This window comes from Corvus hawaiiensis, chromosome 9, assembly GCF_020740725.1.
Source record: "Corvus hawaiiensis isolate bCorHaw1 chromosome 9, bCorHaw1.pri.cur, whole genome shotgun sequence".
In the NCBI taxonomy this organism is placed as follows: domain Eukaryota; kingdom Metazoa; phylum Chordata; class Aves; order Passeriformes; family Corvidae; genus Corvus; species Corvus hawaiiensis.
Genome location: NC_063221.1, coordinates 33,287,209 through 33,304,324, shown reverse-complemented (window position 1 = coordinate 33,304,324; position 17,116 = coordinate 33,287,209). Strand labels below are relative to the sequence as shown.

Below are 17,116 nucleotides of genomic sequence, written 5' to 3'. Positions count from 1 at the left end.
TGCTCCTTGGAAGGCGATGTATTTGCGATGGGGGACATGGGGTTTGCAAAGCTGCTTAGGCTGTTTGAAGGTGTCGCTACAAAGCCGATTTCCTCTTCCAGTGTGCGCGAGATTTCCATGGCAAAACAAACGTGCAGAATGAGCAAACCCTCTTAGAACAAGTCTGCTGCTCCGGGAGCCCTGGAGGCCTCCAGCAATGAGCCGAATTACAGAAAAGGGTAAACGTGGCTTGATAAAGCAGCCTTTGCCTCGGTGGCACAGGCATGCTATGTGACATGTTTACACCTTGGAAAAATCTGGTTTTTAATTCACTGCCATGGTCTGAACCTTGATCTGACTAAAGGAAAAATGGCTTGGCTTCCTTCGAAAAAGGGAAATGAAAAGAAACAAAAAAAAGCCTTTAGAGAGGGAAGACAAGCCACAAAGCAAAGGTGAAATCAAAATTGGTGAGTCTGAAATAATTTAACTTCCGAGAGAACCTTTTTCTACTCCTATGGAATTCAAATGGTTTTGCAGGTTACTGCAGAGAGACTATAGGCCTAGGATCATAGATATTCAGCACTGATGGTAGAAAGAGTGGAAGTATTATTCTGAAGGAAGAGCAGGAACACAGTATTCAGGAAGGGAAAAATAGCTTCCAAATAGAGTTCAGTAAGTGCTACGTATTCTTCCTCAATTGCCATTTGTAAGAAAGAACACTCTGGTAAAGTCATGGTGGGAGCTACCAAGTGTTTTACTGTCATAATACAGTAATTTTTTAAACTTCATTTTGAAAGCATGTTACACGGGTAAGAAAGGGTGAATCTTTACTCAACTTTAGGGAGGAAGGCAATATTCTGAAGAATTGTAGAATTTTTGCTATTTGAGCTGTTCCATCAGTGCATTTACTTCCTTTTAGTTTATCTACATGTATGGATATTAATAGGGGTAATGTTTATTGTGTTACTACATTTGTAAAAGTCTTGAGCAATTACTCTATTCTTGTGTTGGGAAGCAAGGTTTTTTCCCTTGTTAGATCCCATAATGTTAAGGACTTATAAAACAGCAAGTGCAGCATTTTCAAATTGAGCATAGATAATATGGTTTTCCTTTTAAATTAGGTTGTTGTAATAGTGATCCTCTTGACTTTGCTGTCTTTGCCAGCAACTGGTTATTTATTAGCTGGCACGTATATTTTTCAGAGGTATAGATGTCCTAAACTTCCCTCTTTGGAATCTCAATAATTCCTCACAGCATTTATAAATGACAAAGGCAAATTCTTCTCAAAGTTTTTTAACTTGTGGCATCAGTCTGATTCTTTCGAAGAGATTACTCCAGTGCATGATTTATGAGTGTGGTCTTTATTTTTTAAGTGAAGTAGTACTTTTCTTTTATGTGACTGCAATATTAAATGCTGTCATATGAATGTTGAAATTATTTTTTTCTTCATAGTAGAATCAGTGATTGTCCCATAAACAATTTCCTATAGCAGTGAACTGCAGTTCAGTTTTACCTTACAAATGGCCACTGAAGGCCAAAGGGATGATGACATCTTTAAAAAAAACTTTTAATCACTATTTTAAGAAACATTGAGAAGGTTATGAAGTGCCCAATGTTATTACTCCCAACTCAAATTCATCTAGCTTTTTTATATCTGCATGTTTAGATCTTCTCTAGGAAAAACTACTTGCCTATGATTTTTTTGCCAGTAGTGGATGCAACCAAAATTTGAGTCTTATGATTTCCTAGTTACTGCTGTGAACTGATCATGTTAAGTTTCTCCTAAGAAGAATTCTATTTGTTTATGTTCCCAAGTTGGGGAAGTTCTGTTTCACTTGGGAGAATTTTTGAGGAACTGTGTAACTTCTATCAAGATGTCATTCTGGTCACTTGGCCTGCATTTGCCATTCTTAATTTCCTCCAGTTACACGTATGTACCATGCAGGAAGGACATCCTCAATCTGAGGAAAATGGACTATTTAGCCACAGCAGTGTCATATGATGTGGAAGCTATTGCCTGTGACACTACTGCAGATATAGCTTCCTTAGCTCCTGCTGGTAAATCCTTGTGCATGTGGTATGTAATTCATTTTGCCTTCTGAGGTTCAAATTTCATACCAGTGGGGTAGGTTCATGTCAAAAATGAAACTCAGTTTAACACTTTTTAAATATTTTAATATACTCAGAAGTATGGGAAATACGTGAATCGCAGATTCAAATGGCTTAAGCCTTTCTTTGACATAAATTTGGTCTGCTTCGTCTAGGCTTTGCAGTGCATGTTTTAGGCGGGATAGATCATTTACTCTTTGAGCAGATCTACTGAACCTAGTTACAGAGCTTCAGACATACCTGATTTTGCCAACATCCTAGTTTTACATAAAACAATTCACTATGGAATAAATTTGGGAGGCTGGGCAGAAAAACAGAGAAATAATTTTAAAAGCAACACTTGTAATATTTTCTACGGGGTTTTTTTACTGCAGACAGGTCTTTTTGAGTGAAAACTTTCTCTCTTAGCATGCCGCTTCATTTTTTTATCTGGTTCTGTGGTCCTCCACAACATCCATGTCCCAAGAGTTACAGTCAGTTCAGTATCCAAGTGGGAACCAGTAATGAGTGGTGTTTGTACTGAAACCAATGCTATTTGGTATGTACATCAACAAAATAAATGAGATCGAGTGTACCCTCAGCACAATTGCAGATGACACCAAGGTGAGTGGTTCAGTTGATACACTAAAAGGAAGGGATGCCATTCAGGGGGGCCGTGACAGGCTTGAGGAGCTGCAAGCTGCTTGAAGTCAAGCAAGGCCAAGTGCAAGGTCCTGCACTTGGGTCAGGTGATCCCCATTATCAGCACAAGCTGGGAGATGAATGGTTTGAGAGCAATGCTGCAGAAGAAGGACTTGGGGTACTGGTGGATGAAAAATTGGCCATAACCTGGCAATGCGCACTTGCAACCCAGAAAGCCAGTTGTGTCCTGGGCTCCATCAAGAGAAGTGGGGCACCAGGTTGAGGGAGGTAATTCTGCCCCTCTACTCCACTGTGGTGAGACCCCACCTGAAGGTACTGCATCTGTCTCCAGCATTCCGAACACAGGCAAGACACGGATCTGTTTGAGCAGGTCCATAGGAGGGCCATGAAGATGATTAGCAGGCTGGAGCACCTCTCTTATGAGGAAAGACTAAAAGAGTTGAGATTGTTCAGCTTTTTGATATATATAAAGAGGTAAAGGGGGTTTGTAAGAAAGATGGAGAAAGACTTTTTTTTTTTTACCCCCTCTTTTTTTTTTTTTTTTTCTTTTTGTTTCCCCCAAGGTTTCTATAGACAGGACAAGGGGCCATGGTTTTTAACTGAAAGAGGATTTAGGTTGGATGTAAGGAAGAAATTTTTTCTCACAAGGGTGATTAGATGCTGAAACAGGTTGCCCAGAGAAGCTATGGCTGCACCATCCCTGGAAGTGTCCAAGGTTGAACGGGACTCTTGAGTAACCTGGTCTAGTGGAAGGTATCCGTGCCCATGGCGTGGGGTTGGAATGAGATGAGCTTTAAGGTCCCTTCCAAGCCAAATCATATTGTGGTTCTATGAAAATATGAAAAGTACTGCATATCAGAGATGGTTTGGTCAGTAAGTGAATAGTGAACAAAACTGGCAGGATTTAGGTAATACAATTTTTGCTCATCTAGTGGTCTAGTACTTCTTCATATTTCTCGAGCCAAATTAATTACTGCATTTTCCAGTCCAATTAAGATTCTACAGTATCTGAAAGCATCCAGGTTATCCATTTGTTATCCTTTAGCACTTGAGTGTTGTACATTTTTTAGCTTATTGACTTAAGCTGAGCCATTCTTGGTAGTAAGATATTGCTCAGCCATGAACAAGGATGATATAATCAGAACATCTGTAAGTAAGGAGATTAATGTTATTCGCTGTTGAGTGGGTTGTGTGTAACTGTCACTGAACATTATCTAGAAAGAGTTTAATAGGCTAGGCTTCTTGTTGACTAATTAAACTTTGTTTATCTTTTAACAAGAAGGGTACTAATACACAGTTGAGGGGAAGTTCTCTCTACTACCATCCCAAACCTGTATAGTATATTATCATCCAGTCTTGCATCTCTGCTTCTCAGAGTCTCTCCTGTCCTACCAAGCCTGTATTTCTCTACGCTGTATCCTTATATTAGAGTCATAAATATCTCATTCTGCACAGGCTAATTAGTTGTTACATAACAAGCAAAAATAAAATAAATTGGACATGATCATCTGGTCAGAAGAAAAAATGCTGTTAAACACACAGAAATGTGGAGGTGATTTAGTAAATTCAGTAACTGAACTTCACTTGGATATGAGAAAATCTGTTTGCTCTGCATTCACTCCTGAAATGTAAAGGCACATCACATTCACAGTTGCTTAACTGTGTTTATTTGTGTTTCCTGTTGCTAGTATCTGGCTCACAGGCAGGCTCAGAGGCAGTCAGTTTTACAGAATCTGCTAATGTGTTTCCCTAGCATCTGGGTATTATGTCAGGGAGGCAGTGTGTCATTAATGTCTATTAGTCTAATAAAATAGTACAGAAGCATCTAGCAGGATAGTGTAAATTATATTAACTTAGGACTATTAAAGCACATAAACGTAAAAGCTTTCCTGGGAGGTTAGGAACAAGATGTGTTTTATGGAATACTACTCTGATTTGTTTAATACAGTGAAGATAAATACCCAAATTTGTTAACAATCTATCTTTGTTACAGTGAAGGCTAAGGAAAATGTGATGGCTGTGCACTGTACAACATATATGTGAACCTGGACATTTAGATTTCCATATGTGGTCTTTTCCTTCTGAACTTGTACTGATTAATTTGGGACTTTGAAGAAGGTGTTTCAGTCAGAGGTTGGGGAAACAGTGAAGAAGTATGCAAGAAATCCTGGAAGAAGACTAACAGAATAACCTTTCAAAGTTCTTTCCAACTTTATTTTCTGTGAGCACTTACTTGGGAGGTGGTGCGATACACAGGATTCAAAGTCCTTGAAGGTGTTGTGGGAAAGTGGTGACAAGTCTAATAAGTAACTACAGGGAAAAAGTAAGTTTATATGTAAACCTGTGTTTTATTTTTGCTAGGATGACAGGAAATAAACGCCTGGCAGCTGTTAGAGTTAGATGGATGTCTTAGATACCTAAGTATTCTTAGGCAACAGATCCCAACAGTGACTGAGTATAATTTTGGACAAAAGACCTGTGCAACTTAAACTTTATGTGAATGTTTCTGCTTTTTTTTTTTTTTTTTTCATATTGTTCGGTCTAAATTTGTTGGTACCAAGCTTTTATGATACTGGAATTCCAGACTCCGGAATTCGCTTCTCTCCAGGTATAGATATAAATAGCTTTATACCTGTCATTCCAAATAATAGAGCTCCAATCCATATCAAAAATCAAGAGTGGGGGTTTTTTTCTTATCACATTAATCTGCTGTGGCACTTCATAGCAGCTGGGCTGCTATAAGCACCCAGAAGGAAAAGTAGCCAGGAAGGACTCACTCTCGCTTGTGGGACAATCCCACAGAGCCTACTGCTGATGTAGAAGTTCAGTGCTGTCCACATGCCTGTACAAGTTATGGGGAACTTGTCACAGGCAGAGATGGGATACATCTGACTGTTCCTTGTAACTAAGGGATATTAGCATTTTTCCAGCCTCATTCCATATAAATGAAGTCATCCTTTCCCTCCTAGACTGTGCTGAAGAGAGCTGCAGCAAGTGACTATACTCCTTGAAGGTACTCTGTTGAACAGTCACTTTGAAGTCAAAGGTCTTCTGTTTTACTAAAACCTGGAATGGTGCATTTGATTGACCTCTGACATGTGCCAAGACAAGGAAGTTTTGCCTAAAGCGATCCTCTCCCTAAAGTGGACCACTGATTAGAGTTCCCAAAAGATGTTTGGTGGGTTACTTCTTCAGCAGGAAGTCCCATGCTTGTACCTATTTTTAACCCGTATCTGTTAAAATATATGATTTAGTGTGTACTTCTGATGTGATAAGGGTGGGAACCCATTTGTACCTTAGGAATATATTTCACCAGAAAGAGGAGCTCTAACATGAGTGGACTGGGATACCACATAATTACCTCTTTTGCACAGCTGATTGTATATAGAAGAAAGTGAATATCTATTGCATGCAGATCATCTAGACTTGTACAAGCTGATGTGCTGTGAAATTTGGTAGCTGAATTAGTGTCCTTTATAATCAGTGTACTTCGAAATAAATGAACATGTGGAATAATACCTCTGGTATTTATTATATAAGATTATTTGTAGTGGATATTACATTAAAATTAACTGTTTTTTTCATCATTGATATTTTTCTACAAGAGTTATAATTTGTTGGATATGATCAGGTTGCTAAAAACTAGCTAAGTGTAGCAAAATACAGTAGTTATTTTTAGATTTGCCCCCCCACCCTGACAGAATGATAAGTAATTCCTATGCTGTTGCTTTACTCTGTCTGGCAAAAGACAATAAGCTGTATCTGTGAATACGCCTTTTTGTTGGTTTCAGTACAATGCAATATCTGTGCTAGCATCTAGGCAACTGCTGTAAACAGGGAAATGATGTGCCCTGTGACCGATACTCTTGAACTCTTGTAATATTTACCCCATAAGTAATTTAAAGGTTTGAGTAGGATTTATGAGGTAACAGAGTGCTTTCATACATATATATATGCATGTGTGTATTTCAGTAAATATGTATATAGGATGTACATATATATTTCCTTGTTAGTATTTTTCTGGTATCTGTGCAGGTCCCTGCTACACCTAGAGAAAGTATTGCTAACAGAATTGTAACTAGGAGTACATAATTTCATTTGGAAAGCAAGTAACATAATGTTACATTATATCATATTTCTAGTTGTGCAGTTCATGCAGAGCAGATCCTTGCTAATTTATGCTGATGGGCTCTTCACAAATGACCAAGTGTTGTGGCAAGAGCCATGTAACACCAGTCCACAAGCTTGAGGTTAGCCACCATTTTCGTCTCCAGTCTGAGGGAAAACAACTATCTTGGCAGCTGTGTGGAAGTTTATTTTGGAATTGTAGAGAAGATAATAAAGAGAGCTCAGATACTGGAAACTTGGCTTTTTCTTCTAATCCTTTTATAATGAAAGGTTTTCCTTTCAACTGAGGAAATCAAAAATCTGTAGGTAGTGAATGAGTGGTTTGGGATACTGACAAGCAGAATAGGAAGATAAATCAGTGAAAGTTTCTCAACAAAGTGAAAGTTCAGCAAAAGTTTCTTAACAAAGTGAAAGTTATTCCAAATCAAGTGAATCTGTAACAGGATGGTGAACAAATAAACAAACAAGCCTACTAGAATTCTGAGCCAACGACTATCAATGAAGTTTTTTAGTACACCTGGAAATGTGGCTCTGCAAGCAAAAAAACATAAACCCCCCAACTGCCAAGAGCTTTTTTCCAAGACTCTTCCCTGTTATGTACACTGTAACCACTGCCAGAAGAAGATATATGAGAAAACCTACAAATGTTGTTTATTTATGCTCTGTCTCACTCAAAAGTGTAAGAAAAATATGGTAAGAAAGAATGGCATGGTAAAGGAACAATCTGGGAAAGTGTTTCTTTTTTTCCCCACCGACTGACTTCTGGGGGATGTGGATGGTCAATTAATGTATTTTTTGTCATCTGTTTTTTGACTTGTTTTAAGCTGTTGGGTCAGTTAGTGGGATCCCACAGTTAGTGGGATCAGTTAATGATAATATTACACTCAATGTGGGAATGAAAGTTTATTAGATTTGACTAGTCCTAATGGGCTTGTGCTAAACTATGTTGTCTCTAACCATTTTCTGTCATACTTTAAGGTAAATTATCATAGTTTTGTGTCTGTACCAAAGATTTGTAATTATCTTTAAAAGGCATCCTGCAGTGAATTTGCTTTAAAGTATTGCATTTGCCTGTATTGATTTTGCCTTTAAAATAATAAGTCATAGTTGCCCAACTAAACAAGGGCAACTGAATGGCAGTGGTCCTTAATACAGACTGCAATGTATTTGGAAAGATTCTCTTGTTTATGGGTAAAATTCTGCTTGTAGCCTGCATAAAAAAAGAAACTGAAATAGGAAGTGGATTCTGTTCTCACTGTGTGAGCCCAAGAGCCTTTCTGGAGCACTTGTGGAAGGATAGGACTGTAGTCTGTATAGCGGTGCATTTCTGGACCTTTGAAACATGCTTGTGCTGTCTTGGCCTGTCTGCTCATCCTCTCATGCAGACCCTTGGGATAGCTGGGCAGTATCTTAAAACATGTTTTCCTGATGTTACGGTATTTTAACTTTTATATCAGTCATGATTAGTGTAATGAAGGGCAAAGCCATATGTGTCTGCTTTCCCTTGCTTTGTCACTGTAGGATACGGTCTTGTACATGATTTCCACTTACAGCTGGGATTGGTTTGCTCTTCACCCATGTCCTTACCTTTTCGTTTTCAAAGATGGATGAAAGATAAATATTTGACTAGAAGATTAAATTATGTACTTACATTTTTGTGAGCTATGTTTACATTTGTTGACAACTACATATTATGTTGTCTTTCTCTGCTGCTTTGGCTGTACTACAAAAGCTGTGGTAAGTTACACTGTGGTTACTCACAGCTTCCTCCTGCCCATTTGACACAATCCCTCAACCAAATGCTGCTAATGTTACTAATATAGCTTCTAAGTAATTGTGAGATTGCATGCCTGCAAGGATAAAGAAAATTTATGCAAATTATTAGTACAGATGTCAAGTTCTTGTACAATAGCTGTTGTCATTACAGGCATCTATTTTGACATCGTCTGTGCATCTGGCATCTGGAGTATGTGCTTTGTCTTTCATTATTATCCGTCTCTGTTCTATCAATCTGTCTTTCTGTTACAAAATACAGTTTTAGTTTATCGCATCTTCCTTCATTGTTGTCCTCTGTTTTAGAGGAATTTTATGATTTTTTCCTCCCCATTCTCACTCTATTGGTTTCAATTCTACAGATCTGACCTACACCTAAATAAATATGAGCAAAAGGCAAGGAATTTGAAGCTTTTTTCTGTGTTACATTTGCAGTGTATTTCACCGTCAGAACTTTTTTTTAAGGGTAATTGCTGATTGCCAAAATATAATTGTATTTAGAACACAAGACTTCTCTCAGGAGGAGTCTGTACTTGACTTCCAGCTGTGAATCCTCTGTAATGCATGATGGACCCCTGTAGGAAACCTGCCATTTTCTTTGCCAAAACCTCAGTAGTGATAAACATTGATCAGGAAGTTGTTGGAGGTGATTTTGTTCATTTGTTTTGCAGCTTTCATAGAACTAGGTAGAAAGCACTTTGCAGCAGATTTTCTATACAGCTGAAAGTTGTTTGCAAATCTTTTCCAAATCTTCTGATGAGTTAACGTGCTGAATCTGTAATAAAAGAAACATTTTGGCCATGAGAAAGTCTTCCTCTGGAAGTACTGAGTAAGAAGAATGTTGCCGTGTACTATCACATTAGAAAAAGATGAGGAAATGTTTATTTGGTAAAGGAAGCCTCTTGTTTGTTAGGTTTTAATGACTTGTGTGTTGCTCAAGATGGGAAACTTGCATAATGTGTGAGAAGTTGTTCATGCTTCAGGACCATTTCCCAGTAGCACTCAAAGCAATTGTAAATGTAATTGTATTGATACTGTGACAAAATAATACCTAATGATCAAGCTCTGGTTGGCTTGATGTATTTGTTCCTGGTGATGCACCATGCCAAACAATTAAAACACTTCTATTCTGGGAATACCAGTAGGATGGAATGTGCACTGTGGGACAGATTTTTGCTTGAATTCTCTAGTGGGTGGGAAGTATTTAAAGAGTGGGGGGCCAATCCACTGCCATCTTTTTTTTCTTTTTCTTAAGTCTGAATAATGGCTTTTATGTGTTCTGTGAAGACACATAACTGCTTCAGTGTTCCAGCACAAGCTGCATAACAAAGTAGGACTTAGCAGGGTAGGTATCCAAATCACAGTGAGGGCAAGGAGGAACATGTCTTGGCATAAAATAATCAGCAAACACATAGAAGTGTTTTGCAAGACTATAGAGTCACTGGCAAACTGATTTAATTTTCCTATTTTGAGATTTTTGAGGATAGTAATCCACAACTCAAGCAGTTTTTTACTTTTTTTCCTAGTCTGTAGTGAAGCAGGAAGAGAGACTGAGGATAGTTATTGGTATGTCTAAAAAAGCCTGGGACTGAAAAGCAAAGGCTTCCATCCTTAGAATAGAACAGTAATTTGAAACAGCCTTCTGGCATGTGACATTAGAAAGTCAGTCTTCTGTGTCCTGGTATACCCAACTTGTCCCATTTAATCTATATTAATCCTTTCCATTTTTATAGAAGCTTTGATTAGGTTTAGTGATTGAGATCTCTCACAAAAGGTACTCTAAGAAGAAAACCCATTTGTTACCCTTCATTTTGTCTGTTAATAATAGGAAAAGACATGGCTGTGTTTCAGGTAATTTTCCTTCAGTCAAGTTCCTTATTGCATTTCCTAAAGCATTCAGGATATATATGTACTGATTCTGCGTTTTACCAGTACATGCTCATTATCTTTATGGTTTTGTCTTTGTTGTAAGCATTCAGGAATCATTTCATTACTGTATTATCCAGAACTCAAAATCAAGTAATAACATATTGTAACTATCAAATTCTCATTTATGCACAGTTTACTGCAGTTATGTTTGACTTACGTGGATTCAATGGATGGGAGTGTACTGTTAGTTAGAAAACGTTTAGGTGCATTAAAAGAAATTATTGCTGATGGTTAGGATTCAAGAAACAATTACTTGTAAATCTTAATATGACTTGTATCTTGAAAACATGCTAGGATTTGAACTTCTTTCAGTTCACACACTTCCTAATTATGAAATGTCTGTGCTTTAGATTCAAAATTTTGATTCAGAAATTGATTTTTTGAATAGTTTATTCCATTTCGCAGCTGTCAGGATAACTGAAGTCCAACTTTAACTTAATGCCTTTAGGTTGCCTACTAAATACAACTTGTGGTGGACTTGTCTTTAGTGAAGGACACATGGATAATCTGCTGCTGTACTTGGATACCTGATCAGTCTTATAAACTCTCCTGCAATTATGCTACAGTTTGTTCTTCAATTTACCCTTCTGCATCATCTTGTTCCTGTTTCTCTTGCTTACCTGATTGTTTCCATTTCTACTTGCTTTCCATTCTGTTTTTCATTCCTTCCTTTTTTCCCCTCCAGATTTTTTGTTCCACATAATCATTAATCAAGCCCCATTAATTGCAGTTTAGATGGACATCTGGTATTGTGTCTTTTAAGCTGAAGAACAAATACTGCTATTGCTTCATTGACAGGGAATGAAGTCTGGGAAGCCAAAAACATTAGCATTCTAAAACATTTGATCAGTCCTATTTTAAAACCCAACCAAACAAAAAACCTCACAATCCTGCCATCCTGGGAGCAGCACTCATAAAAAAAATAAACACTGCTATTGCACAGACCGCATATTTTCTTAGCAATAACATAAGTCTTGTTGAGGTGATTGGGGAATCTAAATAGGCAAACACTCGGAAGAGCTCTACTGCTGTAAAAATCTCAACAGAGTGGTTCTCGTATGAGGATGTTCTGGCTAAGAGGCCAAGGAAAGTCCTGAATAAAAGGATCTGTCTCTTCACCTTAGGTGAGCCCAAACTGGGTTACTGCTGTAGAGAAAACCTTCCAGAAAATAGTAAAAGGGCAGTCAAGAAACATCGTATACTTATCTTTGGCATCAGTTTCTCTAGCATAAGGTCTGCTGCTTAAAACATGAAAGAAATTCAAGATTTCTTGCTATTTTTAGTGCAAATGTTTGCAGCTTTTCTTGGAATTTCTGTAGTAATTGCCACACAAATTTAGATTGCTCTTTAAGAACTCCATCTGTCATATAGAAAGACAAATGAGAAGATACAATTTAGAAGCAGCAGAGAATGATGAAGTTTCTGAACCATTATTTCAGACTAGTTCAAGTCTCATTCTACTTACAGTAAAGACTTAACTTGGTCCCTTTCCTGTGGAACCTATAGAGATACGTGTCTTTTTAACTGAGCAAGTTAAAAAAGATTTGCAAGATTTAGAACATCAACTTTCAAATTCATAATGCTGAATTGCACCCAGGAAAGGAGTGTATATCAAAATCAGTATTTTTCTTCTTATAACATAAACATTCCTTTTTTTGACATTTCCTTTTATTAATCTCTCTGTCAACACAGGGTTGTTTCTACAAAACATCTCTTTCTTTTCAAATTAGTTTCCGGTTACCTCACATAATATACAATATTGTTGGAATGTTGATTTCACTCTTCACAGTTATTTTCTATGATAGGCTTCCAAACAGATTGACTCTTGACTGGCAAAATGTTTTAGGGGACATGAAGTGCTGCTTTTGTTTTTGATGGTGCAGTGTAAATGATACCAATTCAGAGGAGACTACACAAATGCTGCTGCTCACTGAGATATTTAAGTAGTGCTATGCATTATAAGGTATAGAAAGCAGATTTAGTATGCAGTAGTCCCTTTATTTGACTGGTCTTTGCGTACCTTCTTAGGTAGCCTTTTGATTTTTGGACCAGCTCTCCACATAAAAAAATGTACAAAACATTTTTATCTCTAACATTTTATCTCTTCCATGACAGAATGGAAACCTGTCATTCAGGAGCAGTCCTGTTTCATATATGGCAGCAGAATGGCAATAAAAATGTGGTTAGGAAGAGAAGGGAGAATAATTTGGGATTCAGGATGGAGAATTATTTAAGAATGTGAACTAGGAAATGAGGGTTGAAGGACATTGACAGTACAGAAGGAAATAGGTTACAGGACCCGGAACATTGGAGATCACAGATAATGGAAATAGCACTTATCCTTGAATCCTTGAACATGGTCTGCTTACTTTTTAGCCAGAAGAATTCCATGAAGATCTCCCGATTACTAAGGGATTGCTCTTCTAGCAGAACAGTCACTTCTGCCCAACTGGAAAGGAAATATGTAGTCTGCTAGCTAAATATAGGTGACAAAAAATGTTGTTATGCAATAACACTTGGACACATGTCACCCCGGAGTGTTAGAATCTTGCATTTCAGAGTCATAGTGAAGAAAATTCTTCCAATTAAAATTTAAAGTCTATGTGTATGCTCACAGACACACATGGAAACAAACAGTAGGTAAGATACAATTGCTGCAAAATTGCTAGTTAATAGTTTGGGGTGTTTTAGCTTCTCCAGAGATTTCAAATATTTAGTGAGTGCTGATAATAAATTCATGTATTTAGCATTTATACATAATATAGTACAGATATAATGTCTTTCTCCTCACTTTCCTTTCTTTAAAGAGATGAGTGGATTAACAGAATGTAAGGAAAAAGTAGGGTATAAGCATGCACTGTGAATTCTTCCCTCTATACCCTGACACTTCAGTTTTGCAATACCTTTTGTTTGCATCAACCAGAGGTTCATCAGAATGAATACTGTGGTGTGGTGGCTCACCGTAGAAGGCAGATTCAGACTGCACACCATAACATTTCTGTTGATGTGATATGCAATTCCCTCAAGGTATCAAGAGATGAGATTAGGTGTCCTGTGGTAATGCATTCTGTAGGCTCAGTCATAGTTTAAGCACAGTATCTAAAGGCTATAAAAACAGTGATGTGACCTGCACTGGCTCCAAGTATGCGTGTCCTGAGGACATTCGCTAAGAATACCATTGGGAAAGGCAGAGTAGAATTCTTCATGGCACCAGTAGCAGTTACTAGCCACAGAAACCTTACTGCTATAAATTCCATGTAGCAAAGCATGTTAGCAGCACCTTCATAGCTGAATGTTAGGCTTATGTGCTTTCAGTACACCTGTTTGGTATCTGTGTACTAGCAACTGGCTTCATACATTGCAGAGAAAAGTGTCACTAACTTGGGTGTTAATGTGTGCCACTTTAAAAAATAAAAAATGCAGTTTTAATGGGAATATGTAACAACAATAACAGTAATAATAACAATGTAGTAGTTACTTATTAGTAGTATAATATTTCTTGACTATACTTTTCAGTGCCAGATAACCCTAAGTGAAAAGCACTGGAGTTGATTCAGTAGTAAAACTGTAATGCTAAAGGCTCAATTTTCAAAATTTACTTTGCTTCCAGCTCCTAGGATTTCACAGTTTTCAGAGGATATTACAACCTCATCACATATAAGAGCAGAAACTGGTTTCCAGTTACAATTTACATGATTATTAATATTTACCAAATACAAGACATCAATTTCCAGGAATAAATTGGAGATTAAACCAGAGATTAACTTTTAAGCATCTCGGCCTAATATTAAGCATTTTCAGCTGAGAAAATAGTACCAGAACTTCTAGTCAGCAAGTTCCTATATACATTATGATTTTATTGCGTACTGTTACTCTCAAAATGCTAAGGTACATCTGCACTGTATAAAGCTGAGTCTAGGACTGTAAAATGCTAGGTTTTTGTGACTTTTTGTAAGGAGGTAAAACTTGTTCTACTTCTGAGACTGGGAAGGAATTTTCTGATCTTTCATCAGAGTAAACCAAATTCTTATCATATAGCTTCCATCTTCTCATATTTTTCACAGCTCCCTAAAAGCCTTCTCGGTGTTGCTAAGATTAATACGTATTCTGGGAATCTCCCTAAATACCCCAAATCATATTTTGCCTCTTGTTTTGGTCTGTGTCTTTGAGATGTTTTTTCTACACAAGTTACTTGTCAGGCTGTTAAATATTCATGTGTTAAACATTCACATTAAACATTCACATCTACAGTGGGCTGCGATTTTCTCCTTCCTTCCTCCCTCTCCCTCCAGCAGCTGGAACACACTTTTCATGTCATTTATGTATAACGAGTGTGTCATATTCTGGAGCTGCTGCAAAGTCTGTAAGAATATCTCTTCCCTCTTAGAAAACAGTGAGGGTATGAGCTAGCTTTTGGATCCTGAACACTTTTTAAGATGCTACCAAGGCCCATAGCCCATTCCTATAATGAAGCAGATATTGGGCTGGGTTATCACTGAATACCCTTTCTTTTGAAGAACAAGAAGCATGGTGGAAATGTTCCCAGAGGGCTTTGTCTTTTGTAATCACGTCTTCATTAATTCCACATATAGCTGATACACATCTAATGATTAATAGATATCATTTTATATATATATATATATATATATATATATATATATAAAAATATATAAAATATATATATAAATATATATATAATATAGGTTTTAGTCCTATAATAATTTCAGTCTAGACTGAGCATTCAGGACTGTCATTTATGCCGCTGTGTCTTTGGATTTACATCTAGGATTATAGTTTCCAGTTGTTTGTTCTACATTGATACACCAACAGCAGTAGAAGACAAGTTCCAAATTAGGGTTAGGTTACCGATCACAAACTGGAAAATCTGCAAACTAGTTATAATAAACCTAGTCTTATACATTGAGCATATCGTGTATTTTTCTGTTGAAATGGAGGAGGAATCAGCCAGTTCTGTGCTTTAGACACTAAATCTGCTTTGGCAGAAACAGGTTGTTTCCTAGAAAGACTTTTCTTATAATGCACAGTGCTCGGTATAGTGGCATTGCAAGTCAGTCTGTGTATAGGTTTAGGAGTCACAGTGTATCAGTTTTTACAGATACCTAGCTAACGTGAAATTTTCCAGACTTAGTCCTCTTACATCCAAAATTATTCAAATAGTTTTCAGATCACCATTCAAATAATAATTTTTTTTGTTGTAATACCTAATAGCGAAATGTATGGAGACATTGTTTTCTGCATTAGTGTGTAACAATATCGCATTAATTGTGTATGTTGGAAATGCCAACAAGTTCCTTTGAGGAATAAAAACCTGTTACTAATATTGGATTATTTTTTTGCTAACAGTCCTAGGAATAGAACCTGGCTCAAAGGATGCAGACCAACTTAGCATAATATATTGTTCCGTTAGAAGCCTATAGAAACAGAAAACATCAGTAGTCACAGTCCTCTTCTTTTGTCTAAGAACACATTTGGCTCTGTGTAAAGTCAAGCTTTTGATTCCAGACGATTTTTTAAATGAAGACAAAATAGAGAATACAGTGGAAGTCTGTTTTTATTAATAAGTGAAAAATCTTGGAATAAAGGGTGGCTTCTGACCATTTCTAAGCAACTGTATTTGCTCAAATAAATTAAATAATACAGGCATCTGTCTGTATTATAATTTTGAGAATATATTCACTGTTCCAGATGCAGGGCCATTGTTGACACTGCTAAGACTACAGAGCGCATCCTACAGTAAGTGGCAGAAGTCTCAGAAATGAAGGCAAAATAAATGAAAATGTGCCTGCCTGTTAAAATACTGGATCTAATTAATATAGCCTTACAAACTCTTAATTGTCACTGTATATCTAATGGTTCAGAAAAAAACAGGGAGAGCTGGTGCTTTGTTCATTATACCAGACAGTATGCTGTACAGAGACTGTACAGAAAGACAGACATTGATAATAATGCATCTTATGTACAGTGTTCAATAGACATAAATTTTAACCTCTGTTAAAGCAGCAACAGTTATGATTCACCACATCCCCATCTGAATGGTTTTATTTTTGTATTCTAATACCATACTGAATACTAGTAACCAAGTGCAAAAGTTGGTCACGCATTTGGGCAGCTGAAACTCTGGGTGCTTGGTTCAAAGCACGCTCTTTGTAAAGGCAAAATAAGACATTTTCTAGCTTTGGAAATGCCTTGAACTAGCCCATGTCATATGTTAAATTGTCCAGCTTTATGTAGTGTAATTTACCAGACACTGCTCTGCAGACATGATCTATTGGTATTCAGCAATGTTTGGGTGAAACCACCCTTCAGTTGCTGTGGAGGGTATTCTTTTGAGAGAAAATGTTTTACTAATGTTAAAGATGCTTGAACTTCTGTTACGTTGTTCTTTGAGAAAAATTAATTAGTCACTCTCTGTGTAATCATCCTGCTGCCAGATCAAAGTTTGCCTTGAGAGCTGGGCCACGAGTGCCGGGACTGGGCTGGCAGGCAGGGCCTGTTGGATGGCGCCCAGCAAGGCCAGCAGGTGAACGCGAGCCCG

At 37.3% G+C, this 17,116-nt stretch overlaps 1 protein-coding gene across 4 annotated transcripts in view; it reads left to right on the top strand.

Annotated features, from left to right (window-relative positions):
* SLC44A5 (solute carrier family 44 member 5) overlaps window positions 1-17,116 on the top strand; it is a 71,990-nt gene that overhangs the window by 1,155 nt on the left and 53,719 nt on the right. The gene's annotated exons all lie outside the window — the stretch shown is intronic.